The 15000-nt window shown below is 39.6% G+C and overlaps 1 protein-coding gene across 2 annotated transcripts in view; it reads right to left on the reverse strand.

Moving 5' to 3' along the window:
* The window catches only part of LOC138024371 (tetratricopeptide repeat protein 28-like), a 153223-nt gene that overhangs the window by 132578 nt on the left and 5645 nt on the right, over positions 1 to 15000 (reverse strand). Inside the window, exon 2 of one of the 2 annotated variants that reach the window (XM_068871555.1) lies at positions 7912 to 7984. The exons of the other annotated variant lie outside the window; for it this stretch is intronic. The gene's annotated coding sequence lies outside the window, so the exon portion shown is untranslated. The remainder of the gene's footprint in view (positions 1 to 7911; positions 7985 to 15000) is intronic. 2 annotated transcript variants of the gene reach the window in all.

Below are 15000 nucleotides of genomic sequence, written 5' to 3' on the forward strand. Positions count from 1 at the left end.
TAAACATGACAATGTAAGTTACTGAGCCGCAAAAGTAGAGACTTTCTAGAAAGACAAATTAACACTCCTGTCAACAAACTTGAATTCCGCACAATCGCCGATAGCAGGAAAGCCGAAATTTTGTCATGTGAAAGAAGAATAATCAAGAAATCATCGGACACATTTTTTGGTGGTATTCTAATTAACGATGAAATATAACATCATGTTCGCAAAAGTCGCAGACCAACGACACCATACTGTACATCTGGTCATCCGGAGAAATCCTTGACTAATGCTACGTCATAGCCTCGTTTGCATACACAAAAACAAAGATGGCGGATTTCGATTTCAAATTGCCCATTTTTGAAGCGTTATTGTTGGCTATTTAAACACATTGAGCCCAAATAAGTGGTCAAGTATGACAATGCAGGTAAAGAACTTTCGATTCATAGAAACTTCTTCTAGGCCGTACTTTCCCTTTAAACTTCCTAATATCAATGGTTGAAGGTGGGAAAAAAATCGTGCTGCACGTGTAGCAGGAATTTTTGAATATTTTTGCGGTGGTCTGCATAACAACGACGTTAAAACTCTAAATTTGACTGGCCAGGGTTTTGACGACAGCGTAAGCATACAAATGTGAAACGTTCATCCCACATTTGTATTCTTAAACCGCTCGTGCCAAATTACTCTTAAGATACTTCGTCCACGTTTTGCGAATAGAACGAGACGGAGTTATCGCGAAAGAGGTAACAATAGTGCAAGTTATATTTTCATGTTGTACATTTTTGCAATGTAAATCAGTCTAAAAAGTCCCTGATTAGGAAATTTAACCACGTGACGTTTTTTGAGCCACGAACGGTAACCAGAAGTGAGATGCTTTCCCTTTTAATTTGTCTTGACATTTGTATTGCCTAGTATCTTTTCTATTTTAGAGAAGCTTGGTGTGAAAATCTATAAGAGACTACTGTCCTGGCTTGAGAAATATACACTTTCGGTCTCCTCCTACAGCTCAAAAACGTCTCGTGTTCCTCAATAAGATTTAATTCTTGCAACAATAGCTTTTTAGATGTGCACTAGGAAGTTATGAATGTCTTAACATTTTTGTCCAGGATTCTTGGTTTACTTCAGGGCTTTTAAAATAAATTAAAAAATAAAAATAAAAACAAAACTTACACTCCTTTCTTTGTAAGAACCTTTTTTATAAGAACGTTGTCGCTGAGATTAACAATAATTTTAAGAACGTATTAAGAACATTCCTCAGGCTGAGAGTCGATTAAGAACTCTTTTATTTTGTTCATTTGCATTTTAAATGAAGCTATAAAATAAAGATTAATAAATGTAAATTTAATGCAAATACTTAAGAACATATTTTGTACAAGTAACAATGGTTTTCTTATTGCATGATACACATCTCATTTTGTAATATTGAACAGGTCGTACTTATAATCGTTCCAAAATAACTTCAACACCATCAAACAGATCAAAGTCATCAGGTGAAACAAAGTCTGATGTACCATCAAAGTAGTTGACCTTACATTCTTTCAGCTTTTAGTTGTAGTACTCAAAGGTACCAGTAAACCAGGCTGGTCACGTCCGCATTGGTTTATTCAAATACTATACCATACAAAGTTAACAAAGTCATGCTTAAAAACGTTTTCAGCTTCACGTTGCAAAAATATATAAGAACATTCAGCCTCAGCTCCAAAATTAGACCTTCCTACTGAAAAAAAAGGGTACGTAATCGGAGCTGGTTTGCATCGCCTGAGTCATATATTCATGAGATAAATTTAAAGCTATGAGGAGCAACGAGGGACTTAACCGTGTTTGTCCAAAGGGCTGCTTTTCAAAGGCAAAAGTTTTGTGTGAGGTCAAGCAATGGCTTCGTGACTCTGAAATGTCAATTTGACGTGGTTATTCCATTATCAAATCTCTCCAAAAGACATTATCTTGTAGGAAAAGTGTTTTAACTTTCTTAACACAAATCTGAGTAGATCTGGAGTGGAAAACTCAAAAGTTCTCAAAGGGAACCTCCACTCCGACTAAAAAATAACTTTAAACATAACAAACTAATGTTTTCAATCAAATTTGCTCGACAATTTTCTCCAAAAAAGTGTTTGGATAGAAAAAAATGAGCTTTAGAATCACTTATTTTCACTTTAAATTTCCAGGGCGCCGTCATCTTAAATAATTGTCACGTGTTGCGATTTCCCTTGTTGTTTGTATGACTTTAACATCTACGACAGTGACGTCGACGGAAATATCACATCAAAATATAACTCTACATTGCCGTAAGTCTTTCTCGTTCACGTTATACAATGTGGGCGAAGCATCCTAAAAATAAATTGATGCAAGCGGTTTCAGAGTAAAAATATAGAATGAAAGGTTTGCATTTGTACGGTCACGTTGTCGCTGAAACCTTAAATTTGGTGATTTCACGTCGTTTTTGAGGAGAGTACCGCAAAGATATACGCTAAAGTGGGGGCCGCACGTGCAACACGATTATCTTTCCTCTTTTAACCAATGATATTCCTGTTTTGTGGCGTCGTTGACTTTAAAGTCCCTAACAAGGCAACCATGACAAGTCACCATTCATTCATTCAAGATGGCGGCTCCCGGGAAATTTGAAACAAAAAGAAGCATGGATACAATTTCTTCCATTGGAAAAAGTTCGGACAATTTTTATTGTAAACATTTTTTTTTGGGGTTTAAAGTTATTTTGTCTTCCTTTAGTGAAGGTTCCCTTTAAGAAAAGTAACACATGGAACAAGAAGAACAAGAAAAATAATTTCATACTCGATCAAACTGTGCAAATAAATGACAGGGTTGAACACGGAACGAGATCAAGTGATTTCACCCAAATAGATAATTGTTGCCTTGCTCCGATCATCTACTGATGGCTTATTCTTATGAGGTTCAGGTCGCTATGGGAACGAAAAAATATAAGGCTCTAACCTTGCTTAGCTTCGAAGGAGATGTGTTACGAATTTTATTATTAGCCAAATTTAGCGACTGGGAACTGGCAACCAAATCAAGGGAAAACCAGGGGCGTAGCGTCCACATACGCACGTACGCACATGCGTACAGCTGAAATCTGGAAAACTTTTTTTTTTAATTCTGTTATAGCATTTGTCAAAGTTACCATAAAATAGGACCGATTTTTAAATTTCGAAGTATACTGGCGTGTATTTGTTTTTCCAGTACCTTTTAATTAATACATAAAGGACGTTATTATCATTGTTTTACCCCATTTTTTGTCGAATGCTACCGAAAACTCTAGAGATGGATGGGATAAACAACTAACCACTGCATTTTCCGTCGTTTCGCGGAACGCGAAATGGCATTTCCGAGACCCTAAATTTCAAGAAGAAGGGATTAACCATACCTCGGTTAGAGTTGGTATCTGGCCATATGGCAGTAAATCTCCTGTCAAATGTGAGTGAAGCTTTAGAAGGCCTTCCCGTAACCGTGAAGTACTGTTGGCTCGATAGCACCGTTGCTCTGCATTGGATAAGATGTCCAGGAGAGTACAAGCAGTTTGTGAGGAACAGAGTTCAGAAGATTCAAGCGCATTCTGATGTAATGTGTCATCACGTGAGAACGTCAGACAACCCAGCTGATGTTGGAAGCCGTAGCGGAAAAGTGACCAACCATGCCTTGTGGTGGAACGGACCAGAGTGGTTGTCAGACAAAGCATGCTGGCCCCCTGACATCGTGACGAATGCCACACAAGAATCATTGGCAGAACCTAAAGCAAAACGAGACATGCTAGCAGTAGCAGTAGCGGCGACAGATAAGCTGGATGACGTCCTTGAGAAGTTCAGCCAGTGGAAAGCAATCCGAGTGACCGCATGGAGTTTTTGATTCACCCAGAATTCTCGCGCCATGAGGACCAAGAGGCTGGGGGGATCGTTAACTGCAGACGAAACAAAGAAAGCAGAGCTCTTTTGGGTGAAGCGAGTCCAGGAACAAGCTACTGCAGATGGGCAATACCAAGAAGACAAACTGCAGCTGAACCTACAGCCAAACCGAGATGGAGTACTGGAATGCCCTACCTGATATTCCTACCAGATGGACAACGGTACACAGAGAAGTTGGTGGCCCAGGCCTATGTGGCAGTGCTGCACGGGGGAGTTGGGAGCACGATGGCAAAAGTGCGAGAGTACTACTGGGTGCCACGGCTGAGAAGGTTAACTGAAAAGATCGTAAAGTGTTGCCATGGATGTCGGCGGTTCAAGGCGCAGGCCTATACCTCTCCTCCACCAGGGAACCTTCCAAGGGATCGCACAGTGGGCCAAACACCCTTCCAAGTCATTGGAGTGGACCTTGCGGGACCAATGAAGTACCGGAAGAAACCAAAAACTGAAGGAAAGGCATATATCCTGCTGTATGCCTGCAGCCTTGCACGTGCCGTGTATGTAGACCTTGTGTCAAACCTTGAGACCACCGAGTTCATCAGAAGCTTGAAGTGCTTCATTGCCCGACGTGGGAGACCGCAGCGGATCTACTCCGACAGTGGCAAAACCTTCGTCAGTGCGTCCAAATGGATTGAGCAAGTAATGAAAGATGACAGGATCTATGGGTTCTCCACGCAGCAAGGGATTGAGTGGAAATTCAATTTCAGTCGTGCGCCCTGGAGGGGATGCCAGTTCGAAAGATTGATCGGACTTGTTAAAGGATCCTTGTACAAGTCTATCAGGAATGGATTGCTGTCGTGGCAAGAACTCCAAGAAGTGCTGCTAGATGTGGAAGTTGCCCTCAACAACAGGCCACTAGATTATATGGAGGATGACATCGAGCTGCCTATCCTTACTCCAAGTTCTCTGTTGCACATGCAACCGAACGCACTGCCAGAGTTGGAGCCAAATCACATCCAAGACTATGACTTCCGAAAGCGTGCAAAGTACTTGAGCAAGCGTAAAGATGTAGTGTGGTCCCGCTGGACCAAAGAATACCTGAGGGGGCTCCGGGAGAGACACCACCTAAAGCACAAGGGTGACAGTACCCATCCAGCGGAAGGGAATGTGGTTATCATCAAATCCGACGAGAAGAATCGTGCTAAGTGGAAGTTGGGAGTAATGATCGACTTGATAACCGGCCGAGATGGAGTGGTCCGAGGAGCAAAGGTACGCACTCCCAAGTCAGTCATTGAACGCCCAGTGCAGCATTTATATCCACTTGAACTTACCTGCGACATGATAACAGCACCAGCAGCTCTGAACCCTACTGTGTCAGCCTTTAGACCACGGAAAAACGCTGCGGTTGCCGCCAGAACTCGTATCCAGGAACTTGCACAAATGGATGATGAAAACTAGAGAGACCGTTTTATTTTCGTTTATTGTGATTTTCATTTTTTGCATTGTTAACTGATCAGATTAAGATAGCCTCTAAGACATTTGCTCTCCCGAGACAAATGGGGCGAGAGTGTTGGAAAATGGACTGCGTGGCTGTCACGCTGTGAAAGTGAACTTTGTTCCCTTTGTTCTCGTTGCTTGGTGAATAAGCTGCAATTACGTGATGTAAGTTTAGGATTTCAAAACCATGTGCGAATCGACGTGTGATCTAGAGATTGTGATTTTCCTTCGAGTTGAGACATTAAAACTGTGAAGTGATTGGAGTCTATTAGTAGTTTAACGTGAATATTATCGGGAAAATCTCTTGTGTTAGAAGCAATTCGGAAGATTCCTGACAATGTGGTCATGACATCAACCACCAGTGAGAAAGTAATTGACAATGTAGAAGATAACTTTAGCCACCATGGTCTTCCCTTAACATTGAAGTCAGACAATGAACCTCAATTCAGCTCAAATGAATGCCAGGAATACCATAAGCAGAATGGCATTGTGCCCCTTGAAACAGGGCTGTCATTAAGGGCCGGGGGCCGGGGATTTTCCCCGGCTACTATGAGCACTACCCCCAGCTTCCTTAAAATACTGTAGAACCAAAAATAGCTTCGAGAAAGTCTACATTGAAAATGAAATATCTATGAAAGAAAATGAGAAAACCTTGAAATTTCTGGAACATGCAAAACCTCTGCTTTACAATAAATGTAAGTTGGAATTCATCCACAAAAAGTTTAAAGCCCTTCAAGAGGTTTCCGTTGTGAAATGTCAACGTCAATGTAGGCGCACAACTCTCAATTGTCAATTTCAATATGTCAAGAATTGAGGCAGAAGAAACTCGAGACCCTTTTTTACGAGTGCAGCCTCAAGTTAATCGAGTCGAACAAATGTAGACCCCAATATCTGCCCATTTAAGTATGATCATTCAGACTCTTGTTTCTTCCTTTCCTGTTTCTATCGGGCAGAAATGCACCGCGCCGAGCGGTCAGGAAAAACTGAAGTGTCATTTTTCACTGCAGACGTATATTTCACTGTAATACATCTGCGCTCGCGGGCTAACAGTCAGAGCGGCACGGAATGTTCTGGAAGTACAGTACTTATCATGTTCGTGTTCAAATTATTATGTTTGGGAAGAAACCATGCTAAAAAGAAAAAAAAAATCAACTTTTTTCCTTGGAACAAAGCTGGGGATTTTAGGACACCAATCTTATACCCACATATAAATATCCATGGACAAAAATAGGATCGAAGGTGCACGCACAGGAAAATGTGATCTACGTTACATCCAAAAAACCTCAGCTCTTAACCAGAGTAAAATGCTTCAAGGTCATCAGTTTCTGGTCAAAATTAACTCATAACTTCAGAATTTGTATGATAATGTATGTTTTCGCTTTTGCATTTGGTTTGCTGTTAACTTCGATGTTTGACCCAACAATCTTCATTAATTTTAGTTCATCTCATGTGAAGTCCAATGCTTGGCGGCCAGGTCCTAACACAAGATCATTTTTTAAAAATTATCTTGACATAGCTGGTAACTGAGAAGTGTGTCATATACAAAGAAACAGCAATTTTACCTTGCCTTGGTTTTTGAACTCTGAATAACCAAAACGATACAAGCAGTGTGTACAAGAAGGCACTCAAGCTTAAAAAACTTAATGCAAACAAAGCGTTAACGATAGCCGAAGTTAAAACTTACGTTCTGGCCGCTATGTGGATGTATTTCTGCTAAAAAACTAAAATAACGTCTCCATACTAAACTCTTTTAATTTTGACGGCACATTTTGATTAAATTATTTATTTATTTATTTATTAGCAGGAGCGACAATCAAGAAAACAAAAAAGGCCCATTTACCAATAACTACATATTGCCGGTTGCTCAATGTGCAATAATTCACAGGAAAGGTCCATTTTGTCACCAAGAGAATCATTTCTGAGTCTTAGAAAAAGCCAAAAGTCATGATTCATGAGTTTTATGTTCAGAACCAGCCTGAGCTTCTTGACCAATAGAGTAGCAGCATAAAAAGCACAAACCTTCACATTATTTCTCATACAATCCCTCACAAAATTAAACAGCTGAAGGTACGCATTTATGGGATGAAATGCAGTCGAGTTATCTCAAATCAAAAATGCCAGGAGATACCATTCCGAATTCGGAAGCTTTTACTCAAATCAATTTAAAGAAAAAAATACTGCTATACATGCACTACTGTTACAGTATTTTTGAAGCTGCATGTATCCTTTGAAGAATGAGGAATACAAGATTACATGCTATTCATATGCCAACAAGTGGATGCATATTGATTTCTAGAATCTACACTTGCAGATTTGCCTCAATTTAAGCTTAAAACCCTAAGTTACATGTATTACTTTCAATTCTTCGTTCATCCAACAGGGAAAATTAAATCATACATGTATCACAGGTGTACGGAAAAAGGGTTTCTTTTACATAAATAATGGCAGTGATCATTTTCACTGTAACCCACAAACATAACATAATTTATAGCACAAATTATACGTAATCAGAGGTTGTTTGCATTGTGTGCATGACTACATTGTATACAATAAAAGCTTTAAGTAATGACGAGCAACTTACCACTGTTGGTCCTGAAACAGACTGATGCTCTTTTGTGTGAGCTCAAGCAGTGGCTTCGTCAAGGGAAAGAACTCTGCAATGGTGATTTGATGAGGTTGTTACACTTGTCTATCAAAATTAGTCTCTGAATAAATAGTTCTATAAGGTTTGACTCTCCTAACAAAAATCATTTACCAGTAAACCCACACACATCACAATGCAAACAGAACATCGTAACTTCGGAACAAAGCTGCACCTCTTAAGAGATACATGTACAGTAACTGTACACGTGGTGTAAAATTATTCCCACCCATCCCTTGGTAGTGTTCTACTGTAAGTATCTTATTCTGAAGTGGATAGTCCTAGTGAAAAACACCACCCATTCACTTGAAATGTTGTTAAATATATTCTAAAGCGGATATGCTGATACGCAGTAAAAATAGGTTTGAATATCAATTAAAGTACAGAAATGGTCAAGTAGTTGGATACACAGACATGCAACATCATGTCCTCAAGTGAAACTGTGTTTATAAACACCTCAAAGAGTATTTGCACCGAAATCAGAAGATGTACCAAGTCATATTTACTGATCAGTTTTTGTCACGAGTCACAAGAGGATCAGAAGGGGTACTCTAAGTAGATGGGTTAAGACTGCACTGGATGCTGCTGGCATAAACAAAATGCAGTTCAATCCACATAGCACCAGACCATTGTCCACTACCGCAGCTAGAGGGAATTCAGTCAGCTTGCAAGAGATTCTTAATACAACTGCATGGTCTTCTATGTCCACATTTTCTCGTTTTATAATACATGTAAGCCTATTGTTAGAGCAACAGTTTGCAACAGGTGCTTTTAATGTTGCTGTTAGAGAATAACTTATTGTTATCTGTAAGGGATGACATGGTAATAAACCTGTGTACAGTATGTTGTGGAGTTTGACTTCATGTGGCTGTTGCTTTGAAAATTTCTCATGTAGGCCACAGGTAACGAAGTAGAATTAAAAAATTAAAAGAGACTTAACTGTAAGGTGAAGTTTGATTGGAATTCTGCCGAGTTACAGCTGTGCCTTTAAACAATTATTGGATGAGGTTTTTGTGATATCCAGAATAATTAAGGTCGAGGTAGGGGTGAGGCTGATAACCCTTACCGAGACCTTGATTATTCTGGATATCACAAAAACCGAATCTAATAATTGTTTTATTATACATTGAACCGAGCAAACCTGGAAGTCATGTTTTTGCTTCTTCACTGAGGGCAAGCAACACAAACCGCGTGAACTTGACATGATTACCCTAAGATATCATGCACCGCGGTCATACACGACATGATTACCCGTGACCTTGAGTGTCCTTGACATGATTATTGTATAATAAACTGCAGCTAGAGGACGTCCCAGGCACTGATTTCGAAAATTCATTATACGCTTTCGGCCAATCAGAAAAGAGTTAGTGAGTTGAATGTATCATAAGAGGGATTACATGCAGTGTCCGAAATTTACTTTTTAATTGGTGCAGGCACCAGGTGCCGATTTAAAAAAGAAATTCAGTCGCCAGATGCAAAAGTTTCGTCGCAAAAAGTGTCCATAATTTTTTGTTTTTTATCATAGAGAGAAAAAATGAATTTCTAAAACACATTTTAAAGCAGAGCTTCAAGTATTCGTATTTCCTACTTTCCGAATGATCGGAAAAGGGCCAGAGACTACACTTAGACCTTTCAATGCATTTCCATTGAAACAAATCGAAAGGTGTCGAAGTTTGAAGATTGGACATAACACCTGTTTCGTTAGGCATGTACTTACCCAGTACAAAAGGCGGGCTAACATAAATTACTAGTGTTACTCACAACTGATTGACTGTGTTAAACCTTTTTTTTTTTTTTTCCGAAACACCATATTACACGCAAAAGATATATGCCCTCCTATACCAATTTAAACAAAGTGACCAGATGGTAATACAGTGACAACCAACTCAGACAATCGGCGTCAAAATTGTTGACACATTGACCATTCCTACCCTGTATGCCGCATTTCTTCTATCTTTTAGTCTTCTAAGGTAGTCCAATTAGCCCTCTTCCCCTCCCAAACAATGTTGTAGCGTGATTCCCGGGATATTTGTGTGCAAATAGGCATCATTGATTGGGGGAGGGGGGTCTTATCAATAAATTAGAGTAGGATTCAAATTATAGTGTTATTTTACACTTTAAAAGAACTGTTTAAACACAATTTTGTGTCAACTAAGTTTGTCGCTGATTGTAGTTCACAGGCACTCCACTTGAAATAATCTGAAAGAAACAATTCAAATTTAACAGAAACATGATTAAGAACCCTAAATGGCCACGAAACCAAGGGAAGCTATGGGTGAATCAACCCCAGCAATACCCGAGACAAGACTACGGTACGTAATGTAAATGTAAAAGTGTAAACGCTTTGTTTATAGTGGAAGTGCACTTTGCTATCAAACTACAATTATAGTTCACCGGCACCCCACTTTTAGTAATCTGAAAGAAACTACTCAAACTTAACAGAAACATGATTAAGAAACCCGACTGGCCACAACACCGAGGGAAGCTACATGTATACGTGAACCAACCCCAGAAATACCGGAGACACCATGAAGTGAACCTCTGACCAGGAGCGCACCATTAGCATGTCAAGCAAGTGTGTAGAATACAATGTAGTAGAATAGGAATTAGGCAGTCCCTATCTGCAGGAGTGTTATAGCAAGCTGGATAATAGTGGCTATCATGCCAGCAAAACCGGTCATGCCAGCTCCATCGAGATGTGAAAGATCTCAGAGGCAGAGAAGTCTACCAGAGAGATAAAAGGACTTTTAAGTTGGAATAACAACCTTGTCATTGAGGACTTCACCTCAAACTTTGTGATTGAAAATTCCATTACTTTTCTTGTTAAAGACAGTCAATCAACCGACAACCATGGCGGACGGACGTTCAATTTGTAGCTCTGATGCAGGTGCTGTTCATGTTTTAGAAACCGAGTTCTCCTCGCTCAATCCAGAGTCTTGTGAGTTAGAGTGTCTTCATCTTAATGATGGAAAGTTGGTATGGATGAATGACTTGGAATCTCTAAAGAAATTCGTGGAAAATGTTTTAAAATTGCAAGGAAAGTGGCTAACGCCTGGCGGGAATACAAAGCAATTTAAATGTTCAAACGGCAATGTTATCATTAATTGGTACTGCAAGAAACAACAAACTCTGAATTTTCAAGGCCGCGATGGTCCGGCTTTAAAGGATAAGCTGATGGAATTAATTCACAAGAAATATAGCTGAAACGCAAGATGCCAATTCTCTGAGCTCCACCGAACAATCATTTCAACCATCTACACTATTGCAGGAGACCGACAGCGGCGAGAGTAATTTTCAAACGTCGACTGATGGCGAGAGTCTGCTAAATGGTTCTGAAAAGCGACCAAATTCAGAAATCATTGCCGATATTGAGGGATTGGATATTGACTCGATATATTGATCCTTCAAAAACAGGTTCAAGAAAATACAAAGCTTCTGTCGATGAAAAATATTCAAAAACAAGATGGAAATGCTTTAGGTGTCGAGCTCCTCGACTACAAAAAGAAGTGTGAAAAGTTATTATCCACCATATCCAAAAAAGACAATGCAATTAATGAGTTGGAAGAAAAATGCTTGTTCCTTGAAAGCCGAGTTCTGTCATTAGAGCAAGAAAATGATTCTCTAAAGTTAGCTCTAACCATTATTACGCGAGAAAAGAGTGAAGTTGAAACCAATCAACTACAATCAAGTGATCGTTGGTCCGTGGCAAAGCCGCACCCGAGAAGTATAAATGCAAAACATAGCCAGAAAACAATGCCCGCTAATATAATTCAAACCCGTAACGGATTTGAGCCTCTTCAAGTTCAAATTGAAGATCAAATCGAAAGAAATGTAAGCAATTAAAATGGGAATAGCGCTGTCACAGGACACAGAACATCTCCGTCGTCCTCAGAGATTAGAATGCGAAACACTAACTTAATCAATTCGTCAGATCAATTTGATCATTCACAGCCCAACTGTCAGAAGAAAGTCATTATAGCGGGTGATTCTACTCTCAAATACCTACAAAGCCATAAAATGTCGAAGAATTCACAAGTTAAGATAGCCACTTTTCCGGGATGCACAACGCAAGACATGAAGGATCATATCAAGCCACTACTACGCAGAAACCCGGACGAGTTAATTATCCATGTGGGAACTAATAGTTTACGATCCTCCTATACCCCTCGTGAATGTGCAGTAGAACTGATTGACCTAGCCGAAGCAATCAGCTCTGAATCTTCAGCTATGATATCTATATCCGGTCTCATCAATAGATATGATGACGAAGCCCTTGCACGTAAAGTAACTGATGTGAACAAAGTTCTTAAGGAATGCTGCCAGCAAAAGAACTGGGGTTTTGTTGACCACTCTAACATTTCAAGAACTAGCCACTTAAATCGAAGTGGTCTTCATTTAAACAAGAAAGGCACCATGCGCCTAGCTCAAAATTTCATTAACCATTTACGTGTAGATTAGGATATTGCCGTCTGGGAATCCGACTCGGCTGATGTCCATAAGGATACCAACTGTGGTAAGTCCATCTGTCCCACAATCTTTGGTCGAGGTTTAGCCATAGCGTCCCTTAACATTAATAGTCTGTTGTCTCATATTGACGAACTTAGAGTTTTTATGTCCTCTTCTAAAGTTGATATTTTACATATCAACGAATCCAAATTAGACTCTACAGTACGTGATAACGAAGTATACATACCTGGCTTTGAAATAGTCAGAAAAGATCGTAAAATTAATGGAAGAAATGGTGGTGGAGTATGTACATACGTTCGCACTAATCTGAACTATCGAATACGCAATGATTTAAATAATGATATTTTGGAGTGTCTTTTCGTTGAAATCAGTAAGCCACGAAGTACACCATTTCTGGTTGGTACTTGGTATCGACCCCCAAGTTCTCCACCCAATTTATTTAGCGAATTTGAGAATGTTATTGCAAAAATTGACGCGGAAAATAAGGAATTATATTTACTTGGTGATATCAACTGCAATTTGTTGCCTGAAGCAATTGCAGTTAATTCTTCCCATCTGATAAACATTTGCGATATATATGGTCTTAGTAAGTTAATCACTGAACCAACACGTGTCACCCCGGACTCAAAAACATTAATTGATTTATGCATAACGAACTCCCCAGAGAAGATTACAAATACCGGTGTCATTCACCTTGGCATAAGTGATCATTCTCTTGTTTTTTTTGTCACGTAAGACTCAATACTGCCGTACTGACCCTCGCGTGATTGAAACACGGCAATTTAAACACTTTAACAGAGGAAAATTTTTAAGTGACCTCAATCAACTACCTTGGGCCAATGTTGATTTGTATTCTGATCCCAATGAAATGTGGCGTATATGGAAAGAAATGTTTCTTGGTTGCGTCGATAAACACGCACCACTTAAATCCAAAAGAATTCGGAAAAAACGATCTCCATGGATTACTAGAGAGTTACTGAACAAAATCCGAAAACGAGATTTTCTTAAAAAGAAGGCAATCTCCTCCAACAACCCGGCTACATGGGATCAATTTAGGTGTGCAAGAAACCAGGCAAATAACGCAATTAAACTCGCAAAAAAACTCTATGTTTCTGACAACTTGGAAGCCAGCAAAGGTAATTTACGCAAAACATGGAATGTTATCAACGAGCTAACTTCACGTAACAGCGGTAAGTCAACGAATATTTTGGAGATCAAGGTAGATAATAAAATAGCAAGTAACCTTATGGACATTGCGGAAACTATTAACGATCACTTTACTAATGTTGCGCAAATATTAGCACAAGATATTCCTGTTGTCGACGCTAATCCTGAGTCTTATTTAGAGCCCACTGACCGTTCGTTTTCTCTGCAAATTCCGAGTGTTGATCTTGTTTCTAACATTTTGTCGAAAATTGATGAAAAGAAAGCCACCGGTCTTGATATGATTCCGAGTAAATTGTTGAAAATGGCTGCTAATATCGTCGCACCCTCTCTTACCTCAATATTCTCAAAGTCTATTCTAACTGGGATATATCCAAACGATTGGAAAACGGCCAAAGTGACTCCACTTTTTAAAAAGGGCATTAAATCTGACCCTAACAACTACAGGCCAATATCTGTAATCCCTATGATTTCGAAAGTTTTCGAAAGAATTGTTTATAATCAACTTTTCCATTATCTAGATGTTAACAAATTGCTACTGGGTTGCCAATCAGGGTTCCGTTCTCTACATAGTACGCTCACGGCTTTGCTTGAGGCAACAAATGCTTGGTCAGTAAACATCGACAATGGCCTTTTAAATGGCGTTGTCTTTATTGACCTTACTAAGGCATTCGATACCATCGATCATGAGATCATCTTGCGTAAGATGTCATATTTGGGTGTCGATCAGGCGGCCATAAAATGGTTCTCGTCGTACTTAAGTGGCCGAACTCAAAGATGTATTGTCAGTGTATTGTCAGTTCACTATCAGTGGCAAACTATCATCTGCTCAGTTGCGGCGTGCCGCAGGGTAGCATATTGGGTCCTTAGCTATTTTTAATTTACATTAATGATCTTCCCAACTCCCTGCGGGGCGCCGTACCAAGAATGTTTGCCGATGACACCAACCTTACGTTATCTGCTAAAACGTTAACAGAACTTAAGCTAGCTCTAACCCCTGAATTAAATAACCTTAGCAGTTGGCTGAAAGCTAACAAGCTCAGTCTAAATGTTGCTAAAACTGAGCTAATGATTATTGGATCAAGACAAAGGCTATCTGCCCAATGTGACGATGTAGTAATCAGAGTTGATGACCAAATTATCAAGAGAGTCGTTCATACCAAATCCTTGGGTCTTACCATAGATGCTCACCTCTCTTGGGGTAAACACGTTGAAGAGATTTGCAAGAAAGTCTCTTCAGCTATAGGCGCCCTAAAACGTGTGCGGCCGTTTATATCCAAAGAAACTGCAATTCTAATTTATAACACCTTAATTATGCCTCATTTTGATTACTGCAGCCCCGTCTGGGACTGTTTGAGTGGTTACTTGACTGATAAGCTCCAAAAATAACAGAATCGC

Source organism: Montipora capricornis, chromosome 11 (assembly GCF_036669925.1).
Source record: "Montipora capricornis isolate CH-2021 chromosome 11, ASM3666992v2, whole genome shotgun sequence".
In the NCBI taxonomy this organism is placed as follows: Eukaryota; Metazoa; Cnidaria; class Anthozoa; order Scleractinia; family Acroporidae; genus Montipora; species Montipora capricornis.